General features: G+C 44.4%; 1 long non-coding RNA gene across 1 annotated transcript in view; it reads left to right on the forward strand.

Moving 5' to 3' along the window:
• Positions 1 to 16,183: 16,183 nt before the first annotated feature.
• LOC102020155 overlaps positions 16,184 to 27,679 on the forward strand; it is a 34,415-nt gene continuing 22,919 nt past the window's right edge. The window contains exons 1-3 of the long non-coding RNA XR_261569.1: positions 16,184 to 16,358; positions 16,456 to 16,507; positions 26,418 to 26,564. This is a non-coding gene — a long non-coding RNA (uncharacterized LOC102020155). The remainder of the gene's footprint in view (positions 16,359 to 16,455; positions 16,508 to 26,417; positions 26,565 to 27,679) is intronic.

Consider the following 27,679-nt stretch of genomic DNA (forward strand, 5'->3'; position numbering starts at 1 on the left):
GTGTGCTCCTGCCATGAGGTGTTGCCTCACCACAGCTCCAAACACAATAGGGCCACTGATTATGGATAGAAACCTCTACAGTTATAAGCTAAAATAAACCTTTTTTAAGTTGAGTCTTTCAAGTATTTGTTACAGTGATGGAATGCTGACTAATACATGCTCTGAAGTCCGGGTAGATGCTGGCAGCCAAGTGTTATTGGTCTAGAGCAGCACTGGTTCAAAGATCTCAAGGGTGATGCTCATATGCAGGTCATGGTCATGGTGCTCTTCTTGTGGTGAGGGGTGCAGACCTGATCAGCAAACCTACCACTCATGCAAGGTTGGATGTAGAGGTCGGTGGGAATCTCGACTGGTGATCTTGCAATAGGAGCACCAGTTCTTCAGCTTGTCCTATGTGGAGAAATATCTACAGGCTGAAAACTCACATCTGCAGGGACACGGCACACCCTGCTTTCCCCCCATGTAGCAGTGAGGTAGCCTGGCCACCATCTCTCATGCTCACCATACTTGGTGAACATGATGGATCTGGCTGCCTCCTATTCTGAGTCACCAGCCCATGACACATGCATTAATAATCAGGAATGGTTATTAGATAGTGTGTGCTGAACGCCTGGCTGTGCTTGGCCTGGGATAGGCACTCATGAAAAATTGGCTGCTTTGATGATGGTGATGATGCTTTCACATCTCCTGTAGTTTTCTGAGCCACCCAATGCCTTGAACATTAACTGTGCAGGCTCTGGAGTGCCTAAGTTCTGGACAGGTTGGATTTAGTCCCATTTTCACAGCTTTGCTTGGAGTAGTGTTTTTCATGGTGGGGAGAGCAACTTTCAGCCCCAGGTTATTTTATAATACCTGGGAGTACTTTTGGTTGTCACAAGTGATGGGTGCTCCTGGCATTAGATAGGTAAAGGCCAGGGATGCCACTAAACACAGCACTGCCTGCCACTACCAAAGGATTGCGGAGACCCAAATGTCAATGTTACAGAAGTGAAAAAGCCCAGGCTCATCCTATTGAAAATGCTTTCCCCAGCTCCACCTTGGAACGTTCTACAGGTTCTCTAAGCTGACTTTGGAGTGAAAATTTTCATTATGTTATTTTCTTGATTTTTATTCCTCTTAGTGGTATGAGTTCAAATCCAGGGCCAGTGGGGGTTCCAGCACCCCCTCAGCCACCCCCTTGCCTTTAAGAGGAAAGATGCTATCGTGTGTGTGTGTGTGTGTGTGTGTGTGTGTGTGTGTAGGCAGGAATTCATGTTCTGATTCAGTGTGTGCAGGGTGCAAGGGAGCAATGGTCCCCAGGGGATATATGCTTGTGCTGTCCATTTCAGAGCTAGACCACCCGCTGGGACCAAGATCAGTAAGGCATGGCCACCCAGGAGGAGAAGGCAGACTCCTTAGACCCACTATGACTGCAGCATCTACACCAGGTTTTTTTTAAACACAGAAGACGGCCTTAACAAATAGCACTTTAAGCAACTAGTTTGGCAGAATAATGCCTTTTCCTCTCCAAAAAATGAGGAAGACTAACGAGGTGTGGCCTCCCTCAAGTAATTTGATTTGGAATGGATCTCAACAGCACGTGGGGCTCTGTGACACCTTCCCAGGAGCCAGGAGCCACCGCCAATCCTCCAGCAGCATTCCCCAACCCACACACCACACAGGAATAAATGGAATGACCCTCAGAGGTGGCCTGGCACCTTGCCTCCTGGAAATGGTTTCTTTGCTGTAAGCTTGTGTGGGAGATGTTTATCAGAGAAGGGTAGACAGGTCTGCAATAGAATGTACCTCAATTCTGTCTCTGCAGCCTTTTATTGCTAGTGATAGGTGCCATCAGTGTCTAGCCTGAGAAATGGCCATGCCGCAGGCACCTCTGTCAACGCATCTTATTGATCTGTGCTCTGCCTCCCTGGAACAAGACAAGAGTAGTAAGAACCTTGGGGGTGCTGGCTGGGGCAGTGTGGTATTGTGAACTGCAGCCGCTCCCTAGGCAAGCGTATGTGTGATGCTCATCACAGCTGTCCCTTCCAGAGCTGCAGAGCCTCGCCACTCTGCACCCCACCCGCCCAGCTTGGCCTTGCTGCACAGCTACTTTTCTGAAAGATGCATGCCACTTCTGAATTTTTATCTCATCAAAGCTGTGCATCTCAGATTCATTTTTCCACCATTGATGCATTTGATCTTTGTAAAATAGGATTGAGAGCAATTTATCCAGGGCAGAATGCCTGTGAATTCCATTCATAAAAAATTTTCTGTCTTGGTCCCCCCTTCCCCCAGTACTGGTAGAAGGGGATATTTATAAGCTCAAAGCCCATGGGTCAAACTGGCAGAAAGGAGTGTGTGTGTCAGTCCTCTGCCTTTGCACGTGAGATTAAATGGCCGTGATCAATATATTGCCATAAGAACCAAGGGGACATTTTTATAGCACATACATAAGAGTTTATAATGTAGAAGAGACAGGATCTGACATCAGCCCCAATCTGGGCATAAAACCTATCTTACAAATAAAAATGCAAAGGCACTTTGGCAAAAGTTCTGTTCTGTGGCTGTTAAGGCAACAGAGAAAGGTCCGTGGAGAGCAAGGCAGGCTGAAATTAGAGTCAGGAAGTGTGAGGATGTGTATGAGAGGAGAAGATGTCCTTGGAGCAATACAGCTGAGTTACAGCTGTATGGTTAGGAGTCCAGGCAAAGGAAGGTGAATTATGCAGCCTCATCTACAGGCTGCATGACGTTGAACAAGTCACCTAAGTTCTTTTTTTTGGTTTTTCTCCGGTACCAGGAACCGAACTCACGATCTTGCGCTTGCCAGGCAGGCGCTTTGCCGCTGAGCTAAATCCCCAGCCCAAGTCACCTAAGTTCTCTAAGCATCAGTTCACTAAAGAAAATAATAGTACCTGGCCTCATAAAGGTTTTCTGTGTGTGTGTGTGTGTGTGTGTGTGTGTGTTTCTTGGTACTGCTGAGAATTTAAACCCAGGGTTCACATATGCTAACTCAGTGCTCTAATACTGACCTACAATCTCAGCCCCAATAAAGTCCTTATAAGTATTGAATGTATTAACATATGTAAAACATTTAGCTCTTCCTTAGAGCATAATAATAGCTCTATAAGTGTTAGGAAGGAGGCAGAAATGCCACTGATGATGATGTAGATGGCAGAGGTCACTCTGTGTCTAGAACGTACCAAATTACAGAGTACAGCTGTGTGCCTTACTCATCCGGCTCATATGCCTGTCAGGTAAGAAGCAGGTCCATGTACTTCCAAGCATGCCTGGTGCTAAAACAGTCCAGGGCAGGTACTTGTACATATTCCTGGGACATTTTTTGTCCTCCAGAACTGGTCTTGGCTTCTGCCCTTGAACCTTTCTTGCTCTATTGCTGTGAGCTCTTTATGCTGCTCACTGGCTGAGCATCCTGAGACTGCGAAGTGATTCTAATGTTAGGGCTACCATTTTACGGTGAAGAGGGAGACTTTGTTGCCCAAATTGTCATTCAGCATTCCTGTTTATGTAGCACTGGCTTTGGGTGGTCCATATCTCCTTATTGCTCTCCAGTGTTGCCCATTTATGGTGAATGTGGTAAGTGTGAGACCCCAGGCAGCCAAATTCTAAATGTAGAGAGGAAAGTTACTAGGATTTTTTTCTATCTCTTTGGTCAGTGAAAACCTTGTGTTTGACCCTGGTCATCTCTTCGTGGAAACCAGTGCAATCTGTAATCACTTCAATAACTAACTTACCTGAGCCTGATTATGTGCCAGGGATTCAGTGAATTGCTTTATAAGTAGGATTTCAGCTGAGCCTTATAAAGAAGCCCTTTTATTTGCTAGCATTCTTGATTGTAAGCTACCGAAACTGACTCACGTCACAGAAGAAGGAAGTTTGTTGGGAGCATGTTGGGGCCTCCAGGGTTATCAGGGGATGGGACATGGGCTATGAAAAGAGTAGAATATAGAGTATCCCAGACAGCCAGGTGGGCTGTGGTTTGTCATCAAAGCTGGTTTTGCACCCTCTGCCAAGGGAATGACACTTTCTAAGTGTAGAGGCTTCCCAGAGCAGCCCTGTACCATTAGGGTACCAAGGCTTACAAGCAACAGAAACTCAGGCTGAACCACTGTATAGGACTAAAAAGACTGGAGCATCTCAGAAAACATGCAGTAGGACCTCCTGCACCAAATCAATGAGCGGATCTAGAGGCATCAGAACATGCTGTATCTTCTTCTTCTCCCTGAGCATTGGCTCCACCCTCTCTCTCGGTACACTCCTTCATGGAAGGGAATGGGGCTGCCTAGAACTGTCTGAACCTCACCCAAAGATACAGGGTACTCTTTTTCAGTCTTGGTTTCAAGGGCCACTGAAATGCCTCTGATTGACTCCATGGGCTCAGGCACCAAGCCCTGAGCTGGGAGTCGCACTGGGCTTCCATAATGTCTCATCTGATAACCGTGTAGAACTAGCACATCTGACCCGAAACCTTCAGGCTACATGTGATCCTGGATAGTTAGCAATGCAACCCCACAAGATCATAGCCCTTAACATTATGATGTGATTTTTAGTGATTTTTTTCTCATGACTCCATTATGCAGTTCTCAGTTGGACTTTGTAGGTGACAATAGTGCTAACACCACCTCCTGCACCTGCCACACATGGCCATGGGGCAGAAACCTTGTGTGTATTAGATATCACATGTACTTATGCGACTTGGTGAATAATACACAGCTATTACTGACAATAGCATTTCAACCTACCAACACAGGATATGCTTGTGAAGATGGACGTTTATGATTATTAAACAGATGGTAAGTTTTCTTATTTAATTATAAAACTTGGGTTTGTTGTGTTATTTAATGAAGTAATAAATTAAAATATAAAAAGGAAGTTTTGTGACATATATATTAACGATAATATATATATATATATATTTAACGGTAAATTTTATGTTGTTTTTTATTACAATAAAATTTTGGGTAACAAAGGATCCAAGTCTCCTGAGAGAAAGGGCAACACAAAATATCTCTCCTAAGCATTTTCTTATTTTCTGGCACCACAAGATGGCTCAAGGGCTTATTTTGTGTTGCCCTTTGCTTGTTGAAAGCACACAGAAGCCGACCTGAAGGAATGTATGCAGCCCAAGGCATACGGGCCCCTCTTCACTCACTGTGTGCCAGGTAAGCCAAAGCACCTGTGGAATGCACAGGACAGCACCCACAGAAGGCATCTTGGGTGGACTATCCTGCGGACCCACTGTACTCATCCAGTACCACAGAGGGCGGGGTGGTGGAGAGCGGGAAGGAGATTTCCCTGGACTTGGCTCTGTCTGTTTTCCAAGGAGACCTGAGATCCCTGGGCTCTCACTTCTCTCCAGAGGGTGCTCTGAGGAAGAGTGGTTTTCAGGGCTGGGAAAATGGATAATAAGGCCCCATCCCTGTGCTCAGATTGACCAGAGATTGGGAGATGGGTGTGCATGCAACTCTGCCTTCACCAGAGCTCCCGAAGGCCTCTGCTGTCACACTCACTGTGCACCCTTGCAATTGTCTGTGCATGGACTCCTGGGGCCAGCAACTGTGTCCGAGTCTTCTCCACACTCCTGGCCCTTTTGATACCACATAGGTATGTGAAGTGAGTGAGGGAATGACTCAACTCTCCCCGACTCGGGCAGGAGAGAAGTGTTACAGAGAGACACACATGCTGATTTCTTGGAGGAGGAGATGTTCGCTCTCTTGGATGACGGGGAGGACATCACCTGTGTGGCAGCCACTGAACTGTACCATGAGGAATCAACAGAGATGCAGTAGTTGGAGATGGGCATGGTGGGGGATCAGCTCCTCTTGGATGGGTTTTGAGGCTGCTTAGTACTTCTGTCCTTGGTCGGGTCCTCACAACCAAGAGGACACCATGGACACCATCTATATCATAATGTTAAAGAAACCAGCAACTTTCTTGTGTCTGTCAGGTCTTCCTGGAGTCAACTGAGCAGTCTTATTCAACCTTATGACAGCCCTGGGAAGTCAGGAAGGAAGGGTAAGGCCTTGGGCAGGAGTATAAGGAAGCCAGATGGGAGGCAGCCTCAAGAGGGTTCTGCCAGTAATGCACCATGTGACCCTGGGCAAGTCTCTCTCCTGTGCTGGGACCCAAGTTCCCATTTATAAAGTGAGGAGATGTGGTTCAGTGACCCTTGTGGGCCTCTGCCATGCTAACCTTTCATAGTGTCTCTGTGCCCTACCAGTGGGCCACATTTCTAAGAAGAGAAGTGGTTGGCCCAAGTCTCTCAGGGAATTGGGGAAAGAGTTGGAAAGCATGTGGCCTGTGTTCACTGGTGCAATTGTCAGAATGAGGTCCTTGCACATAGTAGGTGCTTGGTAAAGGCTTGATGAATGAATGAATGAACAAATACAATTTTCTAATTCCTGAATTAGTGTAGATACTAGAGGTGGCTGCTTTTCCGTTAGGCTTCCGGGGAGAAGCCCTCAACTTCCCCATGAGGACAGTCTGTTCCTGAACAAGAATTAGATGCTGTTTTATAGTTGATGTCAGAACTGTCCGAGAGAGTGAAGTTGGGACTTACCTCAGTTTCCCATGGAACTGGCACAGCTCCTAGGAGAACAGGGCTCGACTGCAAAGGAAACCAGCCAGAAAGTATGTGGGGAATGTACTGGGTGCCATGGGGCATCGCAGCTGAGGACCAAACCCTGCTGGGCCTTTGTGGGGATGCCAGCACTATGGAGGTGGCACCAGGCTGTGGAGCCATTGTCACAGCAGCCAGAGTGCTCCTGAGCACTGCATCATCGGGAGGCAAGTGGCTTAAAGTACCATCCTGGACTGTCTGTCCAAGTGCGGTGGTCTGCTTGAGGGCTCCTTAGGCTACTAAGTTAAGGCCAAGGTGCAATCATCAACAGAGAATCACATTTCCTATTTGAGCCAGAATTTGTGTAATTTATTGTCAGTTATTTATTTATTTATTAGTTTTAAGGAAGTCACAAGATTTCCAGCAGTCAATTAGAACCTTCTAGAGAAGGGTCCTAAGTTGTTAGATCAGGGAATTTCCAATTTTTTTTTGTTATGGCCCACTCTTAAAAAAATATATTTTTCACCAGGACCAAGTATGAAGAACATAGTATTATTGAACACAGTATTATTGAAACAAGAATTACAAAAAATAAAAGGTGATGGTAACAATGTGATGTGTTCTTAAGACAGCGAATCTCAAACTGGGGTCCCAGAACCAGCATCACCCATCACCCAAGAACTTGCTGATATGCAGATTCTCAGGCCCCAACCCAGACAGGAAATGGTGGCAGATCTGGGAGCTTGAGTGAGCTTTCCAAGCAATCCTGATACATGCTGAAGTTGGAAGACTACAACATATTATAGTGTAGAATACTATACTATTCAATCTGCTTTATATGAAAAACAAAGCTGTTGGCTTTAAGTCATTAAGTTTAAGGGCAGTTTAAAGGCTGCCTGAAAAACCCTGTAAGGCCCTGTCCCTCTCCAAGTTCATCTCATACTAGCTGCTCTTTGCAACCATCCAGCCAGCTTTGGCCAGGCCTACCTTCTTTGTGTTCTCAGACTCTTAGTCCTTTCTCACCTTGAACCTCTAGCCATGATGCACCCCTGCCTGGAGCTCTCTCCCTCCAGCTCCTGTGTGGCTGACTCATGCTCCTTGAGGGGGTTTGGCCCAGATACCTTCCCTCAAAGAGACTGCCCTGTCTCTATTGGTCTCTGCCCATCTCTCATCTCTCAGCACAACTGATAATTATCTGCTCCCAGTTAAATGTCAGCTGCTTAGTGCACTATCTGGCTTATAGTAGTTCCTCAAAAACACATTTGTGGAGGAAAGAATGGATTAATGAGCAGTTTTCTGCCAGAGCTACTGAGGAACATGTTGAAATCATCTGGGGGCATATTTTCAACCCACAAGGCCCTGGTGTTCCCCCATCCCCACCCAGTACCGTGATCTTCCTTCCTGTAGTGAGGAACTCTGGCTCCTGTTCTGGAAGGGGGAAGAATTAAGAATATTCTCTTTTCTAGATCTTCTTCGAGTCTCCAGTCTGCCACCACTTCTCATGTGCAATACTTTAGACTTGAAGTTAGGGCACCTGGGTTCAAGGGAGAGTTCAACTGTAGTCTGGCTAATTGACCTTTGTGAATGCCTTCAGGTCCAGGTCAGTTAGGGATCATACAACCAGCTCAGGCTCCTTCACAAAGTTATCAAATCAAAGGATGTATGGAAGTGCCATTTATTGAGTGATTCACTTAGTACCTAAGGTATGGACCCATAATCTTCATTTATAACATAAGGATACAACTCTCCCATGAATGTTGAGAGCTTGGGCATGGAAGTCCATAGTGGAGCATGCAAACAGAAAAATACCCATGTGTCATCTTAATGGAGCATCTGAGCCACAGGGAATAGAAGAGGTCTTGTGATTTGCATACTGATTTCTACATTGCTTGCTAGTCATTTGAGGCAGGTGGGCACATATCGTGATCCATAATGCTCTTGGCTAGTCCTGCAACTGTCCTAGCCCCCTGTACCTGCTGGAGCCCAGCCTGGGAAGGTGCTGGGTCTGGCTGGCAGCTGGGGACTCCTTACGATCCTCTCCTTCCAGAATCTTGGCCTGCGGAGAGCCTGGACTGCCATGCTGCCTGATGGATGGCAGCCCTTCAGCATGACTGAGCTTTCGCAGTTGAAATCATTAAAGGTTATTCTCCTTTTAATTCTTTGTGGTCGTTCTCATTCCTTCCTTGGAGAAACCTCTGATTTTCACTTGCAAGACGCTCGGCTGCGCTTGTCATACCCTAAAAGGTGATTTCAGTTCTCAGATGCCAGAGAACCTTTTCTGCTAATCAAAACACAGCTGCAGAGGCCCGTGTGACTTGCTAATGGGCACCCCAACTCTGGGGTATGTCTGTCTGTACCTGGGAAAATAGATATAATTAGGATAACAGATATCATATGGATATGCAAATGCAGCAGGTAAAAATGACTGGGAAGGAGACAGCGCTCATGCTTGCCAAATCCCATCAGACCAGCTGTGCTGCTTCCCCAGATACCAACCCCATCCCACCAGGCCTTCTGCGCTACCCTCCGGTCCCTTCTCTCCATCCTCCTTCCTCCCAACTGCTGGACCCCTCATGCCAAAATGACGTTTCTTTTTAGATTTAAAAATAGATCCTCTCCTTTCCTGAAGAGACTCTTAGTAGCCCCAGATTGTATGAGGCTGTGGGAATCCTAGAGATCTGAGAAGCAAGCAGGGGGCAGAGGGTCAAGAAGAGAGATCAGTGTTTTGTCTTTAACAGGAAGAGTTAGGTCCCCCGAGTGACAGCACAATGACCAGAGAGGACATGGCATGCTGTTACTAAGACCAAGTCACCACCCCACAGGGAGGGCTGAGGGTTTGTTATCAGGAATCAAGTTCTGTTTCTGCCTCTCTGGGCCTTGGGATCCTCACCCTAAAATGGACCCATCACTGAGATCAAAGGCCCTGGCAAGACAGATGCTCAGAGTCTTGTAGGAAGGTTGTTTTTCCTCCACTCTATCATCTTGTTTTCTGACCTTTTAAAAGTTACTTCACCTCTCTGGGCCTCAGTTTCCTCATCTGTAAAGTGGGCTAATGATACCAACTTTCTTGAGCTGTTATCCATAGAGAACTAGCCTAATCCAAGTAGACAGAGAGGACAGATGACGTAGGGTTGTGTAATGGTAGACAATGGAGTGCCACTAAATGAAGCTAGTTATGCATGTGGAGCAATAGGGTCCATATCTCTTGGGAGCTCTGAATCTGATGCAGTTGGGCAAACTCTTAGTGCCATGTTTCTCAGAGTTGAAGAGGTCTTTGCTTCCACCTGCTCTATCAAAAGGTCTCTAAAACTGTATGGATACACAGTGCGGGCACTGCCTTTGCCAGCCTGGGCAGTTACTCACTATGGGCATCTTGTTCCCACCAGACCAAGAGGCCCGGCATGTAGACCTCCATCTAGGGCTTGGAGCTGGAGCTCCAAGCTTCTCTGTTCCTGAGTGCCTAGTGCATTGCAATGTTCACTAAATATGTATTTCTTGGTGGAGGAGCAGATGAATCATCTGAAACCATGGATGAATAGATGGCAAATTCCACTGCAGTCTTCTCTGTCTCATAGGTAAGTAGAGAAACCTGTCAGCATCTTGTCCTCTCCACAAATGGTGGGCAAGGGCACTATTTGTGTAGTGCATACACACTTTGGAATCAGAGCTACTTCAGGTCTTGTTTTTCCCATATCTTACTAATGACCTTGTTTGAATTTCAGCTTAAGAAAACTTACTGAATTTTGACTTCCTCAACCATAACTTGGGGATAAAATATAATTTTTCTTATAGGGGTATGATACAGATTCTGTAGACACGAAATGCTCGTGCTTTGCCTGCTCCTAAATGGAACATGCAGTGGAACTGAAGTAGATTTCCTGCTTTGTTCTTCCCCTCCCTCCCAACCTGACTTGCTACAAAGATTTCAGGGATATCGTTTCATACCCAGCCTAGTCCTAAGCCCCAGAATTGAATCTGATTCTTTATCTAATTGTGGCATTGATGGTTTTTTATTCCATTGAAGGCATCAATATTTGTTCAATAGTTTAAGTCTTAAATAAGCATCTAAATGACATATTACAGATGATGAAAGTCATTTCCGCACGAAAGATTATCTCACATGATCATGTTTCCATCATTATCTGGGGCCTCTGTAGTTGGGAAATCTCTGCAGCTACTTAAATGATAACATTAGTCCTAATACCATGTAAAATGACTAGTTCCTCAGGGTAGGTTTATTTTTAATAGTGCATGTCAGCAGCAAATAGCTTGGAAGACCCCAGAGGAAAAAAGCACAGCTCATGCTCCCACTGAAGCGATGATATGGATATATTTAATATCTATATTAAAAACCTTTTAGGCGCCATGGTGATATTGAACTGGATAATTAGACATGTGCAGGCAATGTCCTGGACTGTTTATAGGGCACGGTGCAGTGCTGAGTTGTAGAAACCTTTCGAGGTTCTTCAAGGTCGGACTTGGGCTTCAAAAATCTTTGATAGACATTTGAACCCCCCAGTAGTAAAATACTCAGAAAATCAAGCTGAGAGAATAAAATCACTCCTCTCTTTTTTTAAAAAAATCTGTTGATAAGTTGGCTGTGCTATTAAAATGTTCAATCACTTGCCTCTAGCAAGAGTAACCTTCTATCTGAGGTTGCAGTTTATTAGAGTGTCCACAACCTACTTGGTATTTACCTGAAAGATGGCTGGGATTCTTTCAGGAAAAACATTTGAAATCAAGAATAAAGCAGCAGTTAAATGGATTGAAAGCAAAAATTATTTTGGAATTGATGTGGGGGCTAGTGAAGAGGGGAATGTATGACACGCACCCATTTCCTATTTCAAGTGCACACAGTTGGGTGATAGAGTGGCCGCAGGCCTGGCCTCTGGTATGTCCCTGGGTCAGTTGATGAAAGGGACATTAGGACTGTGCCACAAGGGGTGGGGGTGACACCTGGAGAAGGGACTGCTTGTTAGGGATATGCTTTCCAAGAAGGGACCTTCCTCTCTGCTGAGGGGTGGTCAGAGCAGCTTAGCCCAGAAGGACAATGGGAAAATGCCTAGTTTTGAGGGATCGTGTTCCTCACACTCTCCTCACTCCCCTATCCCCCTTGTCCCTCTCTAGATATGGTTCTTATTCTAGTCTTTCAGTCTTAACCCAAGGGAAACCGAGTTCTGGGGTAGGCACCACCTTCCAGGCAGTGAGCATGACTGTGGAATCTGCAGCCTTCTTGGGTTGCTAGTGGTACAAGACAGTGATTCCCCTTCACCAGTGGTTTTGCTTTCCATGTTCTCAGGTATACATAGTCAGCCATTATGCAAAAATATTAAGTGGAAAATCTTCAAGTGCTCCACAAATATTAAATTGTGTCCCATTCTACATAGTGTGATAAAATCTTGTGCCATCCTGCTCTGTCCTTTCTGGAGATGAGTCATCCCTTTGTCCAGTGTATCCAAGTGGTATGTGGCATCCTCCAGTTTGCCTCTTAGTGGCCATCTTATTTATCACATTTATTGTTGCAGTATTGCACTGCCTATGTTATGGTTTGTGGATGTCCCCCTAAAACCTCGTGCAGTCATGGGGCAGGCTTCTAGAGTTTACGATTGATTTATGGGTATGAGTGCTACACCTGCCTTGGGGTGGATAGTTTGCATATGGTATGAAGGAGGGAAAGAGGCTTGCTTTTTTCCCTGTCGCTCCTCCAATTTGCTCTTGTTGCTTTTGCTATTTTCTGCCACCATGAACTGTTGCCCTCTGCCATGTGGCACTCTGCCTTGGAGCCAGCTGAGTATGGACTGAAACCTTCACAAACTGTGAGCTAAATAAACCTTTCCTTCCTTAATTCTGGGCATCAGGTATTTTGTCTCAGCAATGAGAGAAAAGTAACTAAGACAGCCTGTTATGTAGTAACCCTCCTGTAGCTGCCTAACACTACAACACATTGCCTTCATCATGTGCTTCACCTCATGTCATGCATAAGAAGAAGAGGGATACAGAGCAACAGGATGTTTTAAGAGAAAGAGAGAGGAACATCTATCTTTTATTATAGTATACTGTTATGATTGTTCTAGTTTATTATTATTATGATTTATATATAGATGTTCCCCTAAAGCCTCATTTGGAATCTCTGGAAGGTGATTAGATTATAGGGGTGTTAAAACTGACCTGATGTAAGGAGGTGGGGCCTGGTCAGAAGAGATGAATTACTGTGGGAGTGACCCAGAAGGTCATATCTCCCTTTCTGGCTCCTTCCTTGACTCTGCTTCCTTTCCTCCATGAGCAGCTTTCCTCACTCAGACCCTTCCGCCATGCCACTTCTGTCCTGGAGCCAGCTAACCATGGGCTGAAACCTCTGCTAAACATTAGCCAAAATAAACCTCTCTTCCTCCAAGTTGTAGGTGTTTAGTAGTATATCCTGATGATGAGGGGTGTGACTAAGACAGTTATTGTAGTGCCTAGATAATATATTACATTTTATTATAGGTTTCTAGGGGTAAACACTGTCTACATAGAGTTAGTACTAGTCATGATTTCAGGTGTCCTTTGGGGGTCTTGGAATGCATTCCCCACAGGTAAGGTGGAGGTATTGTGGACGTGGCCCTTGTAGGAGGCACAGTAGAAGGTCCCTTACATGGCCACTTGTAACTAGCTGAAACAGGTGCTGTGTCACAGTGACAGAAAGTTAACTAATCCAATCATTTTGGGCCTTTGTTTACATGAAAAACTATAATTCCTTTAAAAACAGTGATAACTGTGTCTCAAGGTGGTTTAGAAAGCATAACCAGTATTCTGGCAGAGAAGAGTGTTATCACTTAATAAATGTGGGGGATGTCGCATGCTTTGAAAAGTCACTGAACACAGTGGCATAACAATGGCTTCCATATCCCCTGAACTGGAAAGCTAGCTAGCAAAACTCTGTTTTACCCCGAGAGTCCCCAAACCACTTAGCTATAAACTCCTTTCTTTGCTGAGCATTTATCATCTTACTTTTCTAGACAGTTTACCAATTACTGTGTAGTAGGCAGAGTTCTACAAACATTCCTTGCCCCCTCAAAGACAGGGAGGCAGAGTCTCCTCTTTTGGTTATCACATATGGCACTCATGAAGGTACTCCTGGGAAGGGCTTTTTCAGGTATAATTAAAATCTTAAGTAAATTGACCTTTAAAGATGGAGATCAATCGTCTTCACCTGACTCAATCAGGTGAAGATTTAGTGCTCACTTTCTGGCTTTGACTTTGGAAAGAACCCCATGAGGAGGAGTGTGGACAGCTTAGAGAGGCAGAGAACAACTTCAACCTCCAACTGATTGGAAAAAAACACATCAGACCCATCACCAGAAGGAACTAAGTTCTGTGCACAACTTAAATGAATTTGGAAGCAGAGCCCCCAGATAAGAGCCTAGCCGGCAGACACTTTAATTTTGATCTTGTGACACCGAGAACTCAGGAGAGCCTACCTGGGCTTTTGGCTTACAGAGGTGTATGGTAATAAATGAACACTGTTTCAAGTTACTAGATTCATGGTAATTTATTTCACAGCAGTAGAAAACTACTACATTCTGACTGCAAGAAATCAAAACACAATTAATTTGGGGACACGCTTCCCCACCCTTTTATATTTATAAGGTCTTTTGAATGTAGCAAAACACTTCTGTCTTACCAGCAGCCCCCAGAAACATGGCAGGTATCTCCATTTTTACAGGTGAACATCCAGACTCAGAGATTACGGGACTTGCCTAAGATATTCAGCTGGTAAATACTTCGCTCCTTGGCTGGGGCTTTTTTGGTGTGATTTAGATTTGATCTATTTTGCATTCAAATAGGAAAAAAAGTCTAAGCATGTGGTGAGAATATAATTGGGAGTTGGCACAAAAAAAAAAGAGGGAGAGACTCACCAAGCAAAGGGTTTGACTGCTTCATCAGAGAGGCCCTTTCTTTCATCCCTGTGTCTGACCAGAAAAGCTTGTTAGGAAAAGAACCCACAGCTGTGAGCCAGTGACAGCAGGAGGGGGCAGGGTATGGGGAGGCCCGGAAGTGGACTGCTGGGAAGCTTTATTTGGATGAGGAGGGCAAAGACACAGGCCTGTAATATCCCAAGGAACAATGCCTGCAGGCTGACTTCCTAGATGGGCCTTTTACAGAGGGTGGGGCTGCCTGCATAATTAATCTGCTCTGGCTTTCACTGCACAACCAGTATTCCTACCTGTGCCTACATCCTTCAAGAACTCCCCGAGTTTGGCACCATGGAGCAATCATCTAGTTCCTCCCCTCATCCATGGACAGAAGTGGTGACAGGGATCCAGAAAGGGACAGGACTTCCTCAGAGTCACAGATTTCCAACACACACACACACACACACACACACACACACACACACAGATATATACACACACCAAAGTATGTTTGGCTACATTATGGCAATTTTCCACATTGGTTAACGATGACTTATGATAGGCCCAATTTCCTTTCAGAACAAATCTAGTGTGAATGTGTTGGTCCAGAGTGAAAGTCACAGGTATGTACATGGCCTATAATAGAGTTAGATTGCACACTGGTAGGTTACAGACCCAGTGCTGGGCACTGGCTTGAAAGTGCCAGGGGTTAACTTGGTTCTCACAGAAGCTGGTTCAGTCATGAGGAAGTCATTAGAGTTCTTCATAAGTGTATCTAGCCAGGGATAGATTCAATTTATCCAATTGCGCGGGGGGGGGTCCTCTTTCTTTATGTAAAGAAGCATCAAGTTAAGTTATAGGAAGGGGAACGAAAGGGAGTTGAAGACACAAAAGAATTAAGATGTGTTATTTACATGTACAAACTCCCCATTGTAAGTGGAATCACTATTGATTACAAACATGTACTAGTAAAAAATTAATAACAATAATACAAAGAAATAATAATAAAAATAAATACCCATAATAAAAAGAAATACCAAGCAACAAATATAACATTAGGTCCAGAGCCTTTGGAGGGTTCTGTTTAGTGGCTTTGCATGGATAGGACAAAATACCTGAAAGCCATACTTAAAGAAGGAGAGGTTTGTTTGGCTTATGGTTTTCGAGGCTTCCATCCATGGTCAGTTGGCTTCAAAGAAGAAACATGATACCAGTGGGCATGGTAGAGTGAAGTTGTGCATGCGTGGTGGCTGGAAAGCAGAGCACAAAAGCTCCAGGGAGAGATGTAGCCTCCAAACCCACCAGTGACCCACCTCCTCCAGCCAGTCCTTCCTAACAACACTGGATATCAGCTCTGCACCTCAGTGGATGAAATGAACATAGCTCATCCATGGTCCAGCCACCTTTCCAGGACTCTTAGTCAATCTGAGAGTTAAAATTAACTGGCAAAAGGCCAGTGGAAGGGAAGGCTCTGAAGTATCACAGTGGCTCTCCTGGTTGTACATTAATGCTTTTGCCCCTTTTGAAGTTAGGCAAGCACATATGACTTGCTTTAGCCACTGGGATGTGAGTGAAAAAATGTATGTCCCTTTCCAGTCGAAGTTTTAGTATATGTGCTGCCGAAGCGAGCACTCCAGTCGAAGTTTTAAGAGTGTGTGATTCTTCAGTTTCCTCCCAACTCTGACTTTATGGTTCCTGGGTCCAGGGAGAGCTGTAGATTCCAGGAAGCCTTGTGCTGTGACAGCCCCTTCTCTCTTTGGCTTTGATTGTGGATACGTAGGCCAAGATTGGAACCTTCTTTGCTCTGGAACTCTACACCATTATGACAATCAAAGCCTTCCACTACTCCCCCTGCCCTATGTTCACCAGCATGAGATACAGAGTTGGAGAAATCAACTTTCATCATGGTAATGCCCTAACATGTTGGAGATTTATTTTTTACACAGCAAACCTGGCTTAACCTAGTGGATATAGATAGAATACTATCATTGTTCACATTTCCAGATGAGAAAATCAAGACACAGAGATGATTATTAACTTGCTCAAGATCACACAGGTAATGAGTAGTAGAGAAAGTTGCCCAAGATCACAGAGGTAGCTAATGTCTTAATTTTCCAGTGGCATTAGGGAATGGAGAGCTTAGCAAATTGAAGTTATTTGAACTATCTGAAAACAAGGAAAGTGTTCCTATTGTTGCTGAATCTTCCTTTTATGCAGAGGTCGTACATTCAGAGATTTAAGTGCACTTATTTAATTAGTACACACAGGCAACATTTTTTTTTTCCGGTACCAGGAATCGAACTCATGACCTCATGCTTGCCATGCAGGTGCTCTGCTGCTGAGCTAAACCTCCAGCCCCCAAAGACAACATTTTTTAAAAATACTGTGAGGTTAAGACATCAGTGAGCAAGGTTGGGTTCATCCATCTGAAACCTTCTGACTTTTAAAGAACAAGAAATTGCAGTGAGTAACAGGTGTGTACTAAGTGACAAAATGCAGGCAGCAAAGGGAGCTGGCCCAGGGTCTGAGATGGTTTAGGGGGTTGTAAGGCTGCAGTGAAATGGTTGACCCCACAGACGCTTCTTGCAATGAGAGATGAAAGGTACTGGGGACATTCCCTGGCTGATGTGAGGGCCATAGGCCAGGGAAAAGTCACATACATTTTTTTTTTTTTTTTGGTTTTTCTCCGGTACCGGGAACCGAACTCATGACCTTGCGCTTGCCAGGCAGGTGCTTTTGCCGCTGAGCTAAATCCCCAGCCCCGTCACATACATTTTTTAAGGGCTCAGTCAAATAAAAACTTTTTGTTAGGATCATTCAAAATTTTTTTATGAGTCGATCTTCCTTACACACACACACACACACACACACACACACACACACCTTGAAGAAATAATTCCATATAATGCATATCTGGAAGTTTTGCTGTCACCTTCCACTTGTGGGTTTGAGGAGGATAGGGCTGAATGTCACTGAGTCCCAGAGAGAAGGGGCTGTCACAGCACAAGGCTTTCTGGAATCTAGAGATCCCCCGGGACCCTAAGGCAGCCATTCCTCAACAAATCCCTCCCTGAGCCAAGCATCTCCATCCACCTCATCTTTTCCTTGTGCTCAGCTGCTTCTTGGGGGAACAGGACAGCAAACAGTGGAGAGAGCCACATCCATTGGCTCTATCACTAAGACTCTGACAAGGAAAGTGATGGTAGAATGAGAACAGTGCGAATCCCAAACACCTGATCTCATGTAGTAGTAATGCAGAGGTTCCCAAAATATCAATGGGGAATTGAAATGTCATAAAGTAAATTGGTCATTTGTGGAAATACAATGTTCTGAGTAAAAACATTTGGAAAATTGGTTATGCAACGAAGCAAGGTGTTTTGCTATAGGATTTATCAGAGTCTTTTAAGAAGCCATGTGCACCACCATCTCCAAGAGTACATCATTGCCCAGCTGTGACTCCCCTGCCAACATTTTGGGGGCAGAATCTTTTGCAAAGAATGTGATAGAGAGCATTCTTTGAGATGTTGTGTCTAATCTTTCCTTCCCGTGCTCTGTCCTCACCCCTCAGGATCTGAATACCTTTCCCTCCAGGACTTTTTTTTTTTAATCTAAGTTTTGTGTTTCCAGGAAATGGGTTCTTTCTGTGTATCCATTAGTGGAAACTCAGATTGCCAGTGGGGATTGTGATAGGTAACTGAACATCTGTCGGTTGCTGTAACTCCTGTGTCCCTGGGCTGTCTGGGCTGGCACAGGTGTCCACCCTTGTTCTCTAACTCAGTGTGACATGACTGGTTGGAATTTCCAGCCAAGAGATGAAGGCACTTTGGGGGTGGTGACATCCTTGAGGAAGCACTTGCTCTGCCTGTGGACGTGCACTGGGGGATGAGGAAAAGGAAGGGAGGAGGAGGGAGAAGCCCCTGACGGGGTGACCAATAGGGGCCCCTTTTATGGCCTTCCTGTTTATGGCTGAGAAGTAAACAGCTTGGGAGTCAGGTCGTCTCCTCGACATCTGGGGCACCGGCTCAAGCTGGCCAGGACCCTCTCTGTCTGGATAGTAGTGGGCGGGGAATCTGCTGATCAAACTAATCTTGCGGAGCAAATTTTGTTGTTTTAAACTTGCATCTTGGGTCATTTTCCCTTCACCCTGTACCATCATCTGCTTCGCCTGAATCAATGAGTGGTTTTTTTTTTTGGGGAGGGGGTGAGAATTAGGAATCTGTGTGTACCAGGTTGGGGCCATGTCCCATCTGCAGCCCTGAAAAGCTGAGACTTCAGGTGATGGGTGACAGGGACTTGGGAGGACGTGGAGCCTGCCTGTGACGGACCCTACCGACGTGTCTGGCTTGCGGTAAATGCCAGTGCATGCTTACTGCTATGATTAGTTCAACTTCTGTCCGGATTCACTCTCAGGGCCTCAGTGTGGATGGAGGGTGGGGCTGAGGGAGGGAGTGTGGCCCCACAGCTTTGGGGCAGCGCGGCTCTGTGGGTAAGCCCAGGAAACACTCTGCTCCAGAGAAATGCAGAGATGATGGAAGGGAAGGCGCCCACCTAAGATGAAGAACATGGCGCCAGGGGCAGCAAACGCTAGGAAAATCAATAAACTACAATTATCAAGAATGGTGTCTTGGAGGGTGGGGATTCCTGGGGGCAGAGAAGCAGCGGAGTGGTGGGAAGATGCCAGAGCGAGGTGACAGTGAGAGCAAGAGGCACACGTGCCCGCTCTGACACAGAAAAGGTGCTCAGCAGAGGAGAGGAATACATGGCAGAGAAAGCCCTGTGCTGGCCTCTGTCCCCACAGGGGGTGAGGCCCTGGGAGGGAGAGTGGAGGCCCCTCACCTGCTAAACACAGCGCTGCCATCCACCCGCTCTTGAAATTCTCTGAAGCCTCGCCCACATCAGTCCTTTGAATCACTAATAGAGGAGCAAGAATAGAAAAACCCAAATATAATATCTATAAAGGATGCTGTATTAACTCTTTGATGCAGAGATGAGCTTGCCTCATGCCCACTTACAATATCTAATGATGGTCAGATATTCTAATAATACAGATTGTAATGTGTTAGGTTATAAATGCTACTTTGACAGCACCCAGATCCTCATTGCCCTGGATTTGATGCCACCTCCCAGGCAGAGCACTGTCACAGTTTTTGCCTTAGCGTTCTTTGAATCCCGCAGGACACTCTCCCCAGATGGGCTAATCATGAGCTCCACCGGAAGCACTTACTGCTTTTTTTCTAAGACTTCTTTATAAAATTAAAAAAAAAAATTTAGGACAGTTTAGTTTTATAACAAAATTGAGAGTTGGGTGCTGAGACTTCCCATGTACTCTTTAATCCCTACCTATTACCTTGTTGCTTCTTAAGACCATCTTGTACTGCTACCTTTTCCTTGGTCCCCAATATTGCCATTTGAGGTCTCACCTCCAGAAGGATTATAAAATCCTAGTGGGCTTTCTAGGCCAGCCTTCCGCCCTACTTGGCCCTTTCTAAAGTACATGTGCCAGCATCACTTTCTCCTGTGTATTGATGTTTCTCTTGGATTTATTTATCAGAGAGACTCTCACTGGAGGGGTGCTTTTATAACTCTCAAATATGGTGAAACCCTGTATTTGAAAATTTTTCTTTTTTCTAAGAACCCAACCCAGGGCCTCACAGATGCTGGGGGTGTGGCTTACCAGCCCTGGATTTTGGCTGCTCAGGTTTTTGGGAGGCCTAGGGCAAGAGCTACAACAGAGGCGATCCCGGGCCAACTGGACCTTCCCAGCCTATGCCTGTTCCTCTAAATGCTGTCTGCATCTTCTCTGCAGCAGACACTACCCAGAAATGTTCTTTTTGCCCAGAAGCAGAAGATTCCATTTTGTAAATCCACTGGGCTGGGTCAGCAGTGACTCCTTGGCAAGAAGCCTCTTCTTGCTTTTAGGCATAGCTCAGTGTGCACATGGGTGGGTAGACACCCTGAAGCCTTTTTGGGCGCTGGGAGCATGGAGGTGTGATGCGCATCTAAGAGGGTGGGTATCCAATCAGAGTGCAGCCTTGTGTTTTGGAAAGAGAATGTAGATTTCTACTTTGCTTCTCTTTTTCTGCTATTTTAAATTGACATCCCGACCTTGGGCAGAGTGCAGCAGGGAGCTAGCTTCCTTTTATTCTTATATTTGTGCTTTGTGTTTTTGTTTTAAATTATATAAAACTGTTGGCAAGTTTAATCTGGGTACAATGAAGCCAGATATCAGAAACATAAACTTGCCCTCAATGCTCTAAGAATGCCTGTCAGTTTTCTCCCTATTTCTAAATATAACACAGAAGTATTTAGTAACTTATTTTCTTACCTTGATAAGATACCAATAGAGAAAGGATGGTTTAAAAAAAAAGGGATGCATATTTTTCCACTTTAAGTGAAAGAAAGAGTAAATCATAGAATGAGAGTGTCCTGAGACACAGGCTTCCAGCTGAGTCAGCATGGCCCTAGGGGTAATTTCTAAGAGTGATGTCAGATTTCTCTCCTTTGTTTAACTCAGACCCAAATTCTGCCACTTTTCTTCTTTGTTTTTTTTTTTTTTTTTGTTCCAGTATCAGGAATCGAACTCACAACCTTGTGCTTGCTTGCGAGGCAGGCGCTGTGCTGCTGAGCTAAAACCCCAGCCTCTTCTGCCACTTTTCTTTCCTTTCCATTCTCTCCTTCCTTCCTTCTTTCCTTCCTCCCTCCCTCTTCTTTCTTTCTCCCTCCCTCCCTGCCTTCTTTCCTTCTTCCAGTACTGGGAACTGAACCCAGGGCCTTGTGCCAAGTAAGTGCTTTGCCAGTGGGCTGTACTCCTATTTTATTTTATGTTAGTCTACATTATGTTAGTTTGTTTTATGCTAGTTTATTTCATGTTAGTTTAGTTTAGGTGAGTGAGACAGTGTCTAAGTTGCCAGGCTGGCCTCTGACTTGTGATCCTGCTGTGTCTGCCTCCTCAGTAGGATGGAGTGCAGGAATATGCTACCGAGCAGAGGAGCCATGCCCATTCTTAAATGATGTCCAGAAATACAAATGTGATAATTTACAAAAGACATATATGCAGTTTACTTTTGCTTTGAAATAGTTTTTCTTCAAATGGAAGGAAATGTTAGTTGCTTTAAGTGGATGATGTTTATTTATTAATTTTTTGCACATTTAGCCTGCTGTTTTGTGTTTTACTTGGGGAGAAATCTGTGTAACCACCAAGCGATGAATCATTTCATGAGATGTTTTCTTACTTGCTTTAGATTAAGGGAGAAATCTTGAAGTTCTAAAAGAATATCAAAGTGGAGAGAAAGTCATACAAGGTTATTACTTCTCTCTCTGCTTTATTTATTTATTTATTTTTTGCAACCTACGTTTCTTTGCCCCTCTATTCCTTGGGAACTCCCACAGGTGTTCTCTTCCCAAGCCCATTGAGGGAGGCCATGCACCTGCTGACTTGGATGCCCACAGGTGAATGAGGTGTGTGGTGTTGAGGGGGAAAGGAGGCTGGGGAAAGCAGAGTAGCTTCCCTAAGGGACATATGGAGCTGAGTTTGTCTCTCCACCCCAGGAAAGATGACCACTAACTCTGTTTCCTTTTCTGATATTGAGCTGGACATTCCAAGACCAGTAAGATCTTCTACACTGTATTTCTTATTAAATGGCTATAGAAAGAATGGTGGCTACCTTGTGAGTTTATCAATTTTTTTTTTCAGTACCAGGGGTTGAACTCAGGACCTTGTGCTTGCCAGGCAGGCGCTTGTGCCACTGAGCTATATCCCCAGCCCTTTGGGGCTTTTTTCAATCAATTTTTTTTTCTTTTTGTGCCTTGTGAGTTTAAAAGATACTGTTTTCTTAAAATATATTCATTTGATATAAGCATTCAGTAGGGGCGGGCAGAAAAGACACAGTAGGAACAATGTAGTTGTTACTGCTAGAAGTTATTTTATGAACAGTGGTTTTCTGATCGGATTGCTTATTTTTCCCCTTTTTGCCAGACTTCGCTCTCTTTTCCACATTTGAATTTGTACATTAGAATGACTTTACTTCCTAGTTTGTACTTTTTCTCTTACCTTAAGATTCTAAATCTGTTTAAATACGAAGAATAGAAATTTCTGCACACACGTAGTCATGCTCACACACTTCTTGCTGGGTGATCCTGTAGTTGGCGTTCCTCTGTGACTGTCCCTAAAGCCTCTGCTGCGCTCTGCCCCTTAAGGTTGCCTCTGGGTGGCCCTGATACAAACTAAAGATTTTCAGCTCTTCTCAAGTTCTAAAAACGTCTCCTACCTAGTGCACCCTGGATTTCTCACTGTTGTCTCTATTAATATGGACCAAATGCCCTGTTTGCAGGCTGATTTATGGTTGCATTAGGGAAAACTCCACGGAGGGTATAAAATACAGTGTCCCACGCTTGGGCCTGATCTTACATGTTATCGGTGATTGCAAGTGCATTTTATAACCCTGGTGCCAAATCGAAATCAAGGTGATTTGCGCATCAATCTCCTGGATAAAATCAGGGCACATTCTATTGCAGTTTGACCTTCATGGTGCCTTTGGCTTTTGCAACTTGTCCCTAGGACAATTACCCATGGGCACTTGCAAAATGCAGGAAGAATGACCAGAGCTGGGATCACCAGCTGTGTCAAGAAGCTTAACAGAGACTCCTGAACCCCAGAAGAGAGACCCTAGGACGAGGCTCCAGTGGTCTCAAAGAAACATAGGCATTGTAGGCAGAGGAAGCAGCACCTCTGGGTCATTGTTATGGGTTCTTTGGGAGCACCCCAGAGCTCTACAGCAAGTGCAATTGAAAAACTTTCTTACAAAAGGTCAGCAGCTAACTGGGCCTGAAAAAGTTGATATGGGCTCTCCTTGCCTCATTTATAATTCCTACAGCTCATCTTTGTGTGGGTCGGAGAAGTAATTACCTTTCTAAAACATACGTAAGAACAGGTCCTACGGGAATGAACTCAGAAAACTTTTCATTCTGGCTGGCACCACCGACTGTTGATTCTTCCCATTGCTCTTCATGGACAGGGTGAGGGATTTCTTGAAAACTGACCATGTCCCTCCATCAAATTCCAGCTGACGTCCTAACCCCCATTTCCATTCGTGTGTTCACTGGATCCTGGAGGGTTCAAGCTGTCTTGAATGGATTTGTGGAAATTGTAGATTTTTAGAACCTAAAGGCTCTTTAGTGATGGCCAGGGGGTAGATTTAGGAAAAATATTTTTAAGTCAGGGTTTTATGACTATAATCTGAGTTTCTGAACTTATATTTAACCCAAACTTCTTTTTAAAGTAATTTCATCTCTTTTGATTCAGCACCCTTTCATAGCCCAAAGGTTTACCCTTTCAAATGGTAAACCCTGTTTTACAAAATCCCTTTAAGATATGCTAATGGTATGGGATGATTATTAAGATAAATACCTTGTGTAGGAAACTGGAGTTAATTATAATATATATAATTAGTCACTGGTCAGCCTAGAAGTTATAATTTATTGCTCCCTAATTTGCATTTATTATCAAAGATATTTAATTTAAAGGAATTATAAAAAATAGCCCGATTTGAGCGGTTATAGAGATGATGAGCATTTAGAAAACTTCAAAACTCTTTTTTCAAACTTCCTTAACCCCATCATATGTGATTTTGGGAAATAATACACCAGCATTAGGAGGTAACTTGTACTTTTGATTAAAAAATGGGAAAGGCATTTTTGGCAGAAGAAAGAATACATTTTCTTCCCCAAGCCCTCACTTTTAGAACCTTTTAAACTTTTAAGGTTTCCATTCTAAGTGATAGGCTTAGGGAGCTCATATGATGAAGTGTTTTGATAAATAAAATAAGAGATGCTTTTCTTTTTAATTAACAATTTGAAAAAGTAGCCCAGGAAGTTCTTCACTGATGGAGCCTTCATACAAAAGGGAACCTGGTATCTTTTTATTTTTTATTTTTTATTTTTTATTTTTTTGCTTTTTCTCCGGTACCGGGAACGGAACTCACGACCTTGCGCTTGCCAGGCAGGCGCTTTTGCCGCTGAGCTAAATCCCCAGCCCCTTGGTATCTTTTTATAAAGGTTGTTTCCATAAAGTTCCACTCACCTTTCAGACAGAGCTTTTGCATCCCTTTCTTATTCCTGCTTTGTCTCAACTCTGGGGTTTGCAGTCACACAGGTGTGCCTTTCTTGAATCCCTTTGTCTCTGAATTCATGCTGATGTTCTGCAGGGGCCCCTGGATACATTGTGCGGAAGCAGCCTCAGCCTCAGATCTTTCCTCCAAGGAGTCCTCTTTTTAATAAATGCAGCTGCAGTTTCCCTCGCAGTGAGTTAGTCTGAAATATGTCCACAGGGGAAGTGACACCTCCAAATACCACAATCTTCTCTCCTGAGATGCAGGGGCCACTTGTCCTGGGGTGATGTCTGAGAATACACCTTTCAAGTTCCCACGTCTTCCCATCGAGATCATCCTTGAGCCATTTGGACACAATTTTAGAACTCACTGACTGTTGAGATCAGAATGCTGCTCTCTCAATTCTCATTTCTTCCAAGGCTAGAAGTAGGGATATTTGATTTTTTAAAATGGCTTTTGTAAGTAAGAGTGAAGCAATCAGACTGAGAGTGACTTGAATTACTCTTCCTGGGGAAAAAGATTCTGTTCTCTCATTGAAGGTGAGATTGGGGTTGAAGGTGGAGAAAAACTTTGAAGATGAGTTCTCAGATGAAGGCTGTGGGTGGCTTTTATGGGTACTTCTGTGGACAGTGGATCAGGCAGAGTCTTGGGCAGTGTGGAGCCATTTATATACTCCTGGTCACCCCTACAAAGGACTCCTGGGCTTCTCCTCTGCTCAGGAAGCCCTAGTGTGCATTGGGGCACCAACAGTGGTGTGCATGCAAGAAGAGGGTGCACTGAACGCAGAGAATATAAAGATAGATCCCAAAGGGGTTTCCTTTTTATTATCACTCTAAGCCAGCAACTCCAGGGTCAGTGGCAAGGGACTGGCCTGCTGGTTGGAGGGTACATCGGTCATGCACAATTTGACTACATGTGTATTAATGCTGTGGCCTGGTCCAGACCCCCTTTGCTGGGCCAAGGGTCAGGATACCTGCTCCCCAGCTGGTGAATGTTGGTTGCTAATGGCTCAGAGCTGCCACCTTCTTTGATTTCTCCCAGGTTCACCTGAGACACAAAAGTATCCTCGTGGCCTGTTTCTTTCTCTTTGCTTCTGTTGCCAGATGTACACTTACTAGTCCTACTTTGAGTTTTAAATTCATGCTATGTTATCCATGGGTCTGTAGTATTGCAGATGCCTGTGCTCCTCTGAAGATGTTAGAATTATTTTCTCAAGGGCTCTTTTTAGAAGACATGCAGGCCTCTGGGAGGCAGGAAGACGTGAGTTTTGTAGAGAAGTAGGTCTGTGTTCAACCTAGATGACATTGACTTCCTGTCAATGGGCAGGAGACTCAGCCTAACATCACCCTCACCCTGCTGGGCAGAAGTAGAGCTAATGTCTAAACCCAGGATATCTCGTCCAAAGTCTCTGCTGTTGTGGCTATCTCTTTTTTTTCTTTTTTCTTTTTTTTCCTCAAGAGAAGGTCTTACTATGTAGATCAGTTGGACTTGAATTCACCATGTGGCCCAGGCTGGCCTTGAACTCTCAGGGATCCTCTTAACTCAGCTTCCCAAGTTCAAGCATTATAGGGATGCACCACCACACCTGGCTTCTTAATGGTCATTTTGAGTAAAGGGTGCAATGGATATAACATGTTTAGCACAATCCCAGCTTATAAAATGGCAGCAATGAAGATGATCATCTCCCAATGAGATGCTGAAAATAATGATGACCATGGTGCTGGTAACAAGGCTGAAAGAATAAGACTTGCACATATGGGACTTATAGCTCAGTGGTAGAGTGCTTATCTAGCATGTATAAGGCCCTGGGTTCAATACCCATCACTGAAAAAAATGACAAAAATCCCTCTTGTGTATGAGATTCCACAGATTTTTCTCCAAAGACTCATCGTGCTGAGAGGAAACAAACCAAAACAAACCAAAACAAAAACCAGCAAAAATTTGGGGTCTTGGAATGAGCACTGATGTTGGAGTCAGAAGACTACCCTCCTGCAAAAGCAACTTTGGGTAAGTTATTTCTTCTGAACCTTGGTGTACTTTTCTACAAAATGAGCAGAAATGTCAGGTTGAAAGAGAAAGAGATGTGGGGTAGAAGTACTTCATACTGTGCTTGGCATAGTAGGTACCCAGCAGACGTCTGATGGTTAGAAGAAGATCAGATCTTGAGAAGGGACTTGAGAATGCTGGAGAGAAAGACTTTATGGTACCTCTGTCACTAACATCAGTACTCCAAGGAACTGGTAAAGCAGGCTTGCAGGACTTGCCAGGACCCCAGCTGGTAAGAAGAAGAGCTAGTATCTAACCCCTGGAGATCTAGCTCTGAGTCTCTGCTCTTATCACCATATTTTTTTCTCTTTTCTTCTCTTTTCTTCTTCTCTTGTCTTCTCTTCTCTTGTCTTCTCTTGTCTTCTCTTCTCTTCTCTTCTCTCCTTCCCCTTCCTCTTCCCCTCCCTCTTTTCTTTCCTTTCCTTTTCTTTTCTTTTCTTTTCTTTTCTGTGCTTTGTTTTGCTTTGCTTTGTTTTACTTTGCTTTTTTGAGACAGAGTCACACTATGTAGATTAGGCTGGACTTGAATTCACTATGTATCCTGGGCTGGGTTCTGGCAGCGTTCTGGTGCTCTGTGAGGAGGACTTGCTGTTTTCCCTGCTCCTGCAGTAGCAATTTGTCTGTATCCCAGGGTTCTCTTCTATACCCACGACCCTCTGTTCATGTATTTGACCTCATTTATCTGAAAGTAAGCTTTCGGAGCAAATACCCAGGAGAGAGGGCTTTTAGCTTATTATTATTATTTGCTATACTTCCACTGCCTAGTATAGTCTTTAGTACATGCTAGATAGTCAATAAATATTGTTAGGAAAATGAACTTTATTAAGAGCCAGAACTAATATGGCAAGAGCAAGCACTCCATGCAGAGCCCAGAGGCCTTAAAAATGTGTATCTGCTCTGCTCTGAATCTTTGAATAGAGTAAAAGACTTGTATGTGTAGCCTGCCAGTGACACCAGCTCTGTGTGGGTGGGATTATGCAAATTGACTCTTACTGGATCTTTCACTTTTAAGGGCAATGAAACTGATTTAATTTGTTTTTTTTTTTTTTTTGTTTTGTTTTTTGTTTTTGGTTTTT

The sequence above is a fragment of the Chinchilla lanigera genome, unplaced genomic scaffold, assembly GCF_000276665.1.
Source record: "Chinchilla lanigera isolate Chin_1 unplaced genomic scaffold, ChiLan1.0 scaffold00032, whole genome shotgun sequence".
NCBI lineage: Eukaryota > Metazoa > Chordata > Mammalia > Rodentia > Chinchillidae > Chinchilla > Chinchilla lanigera.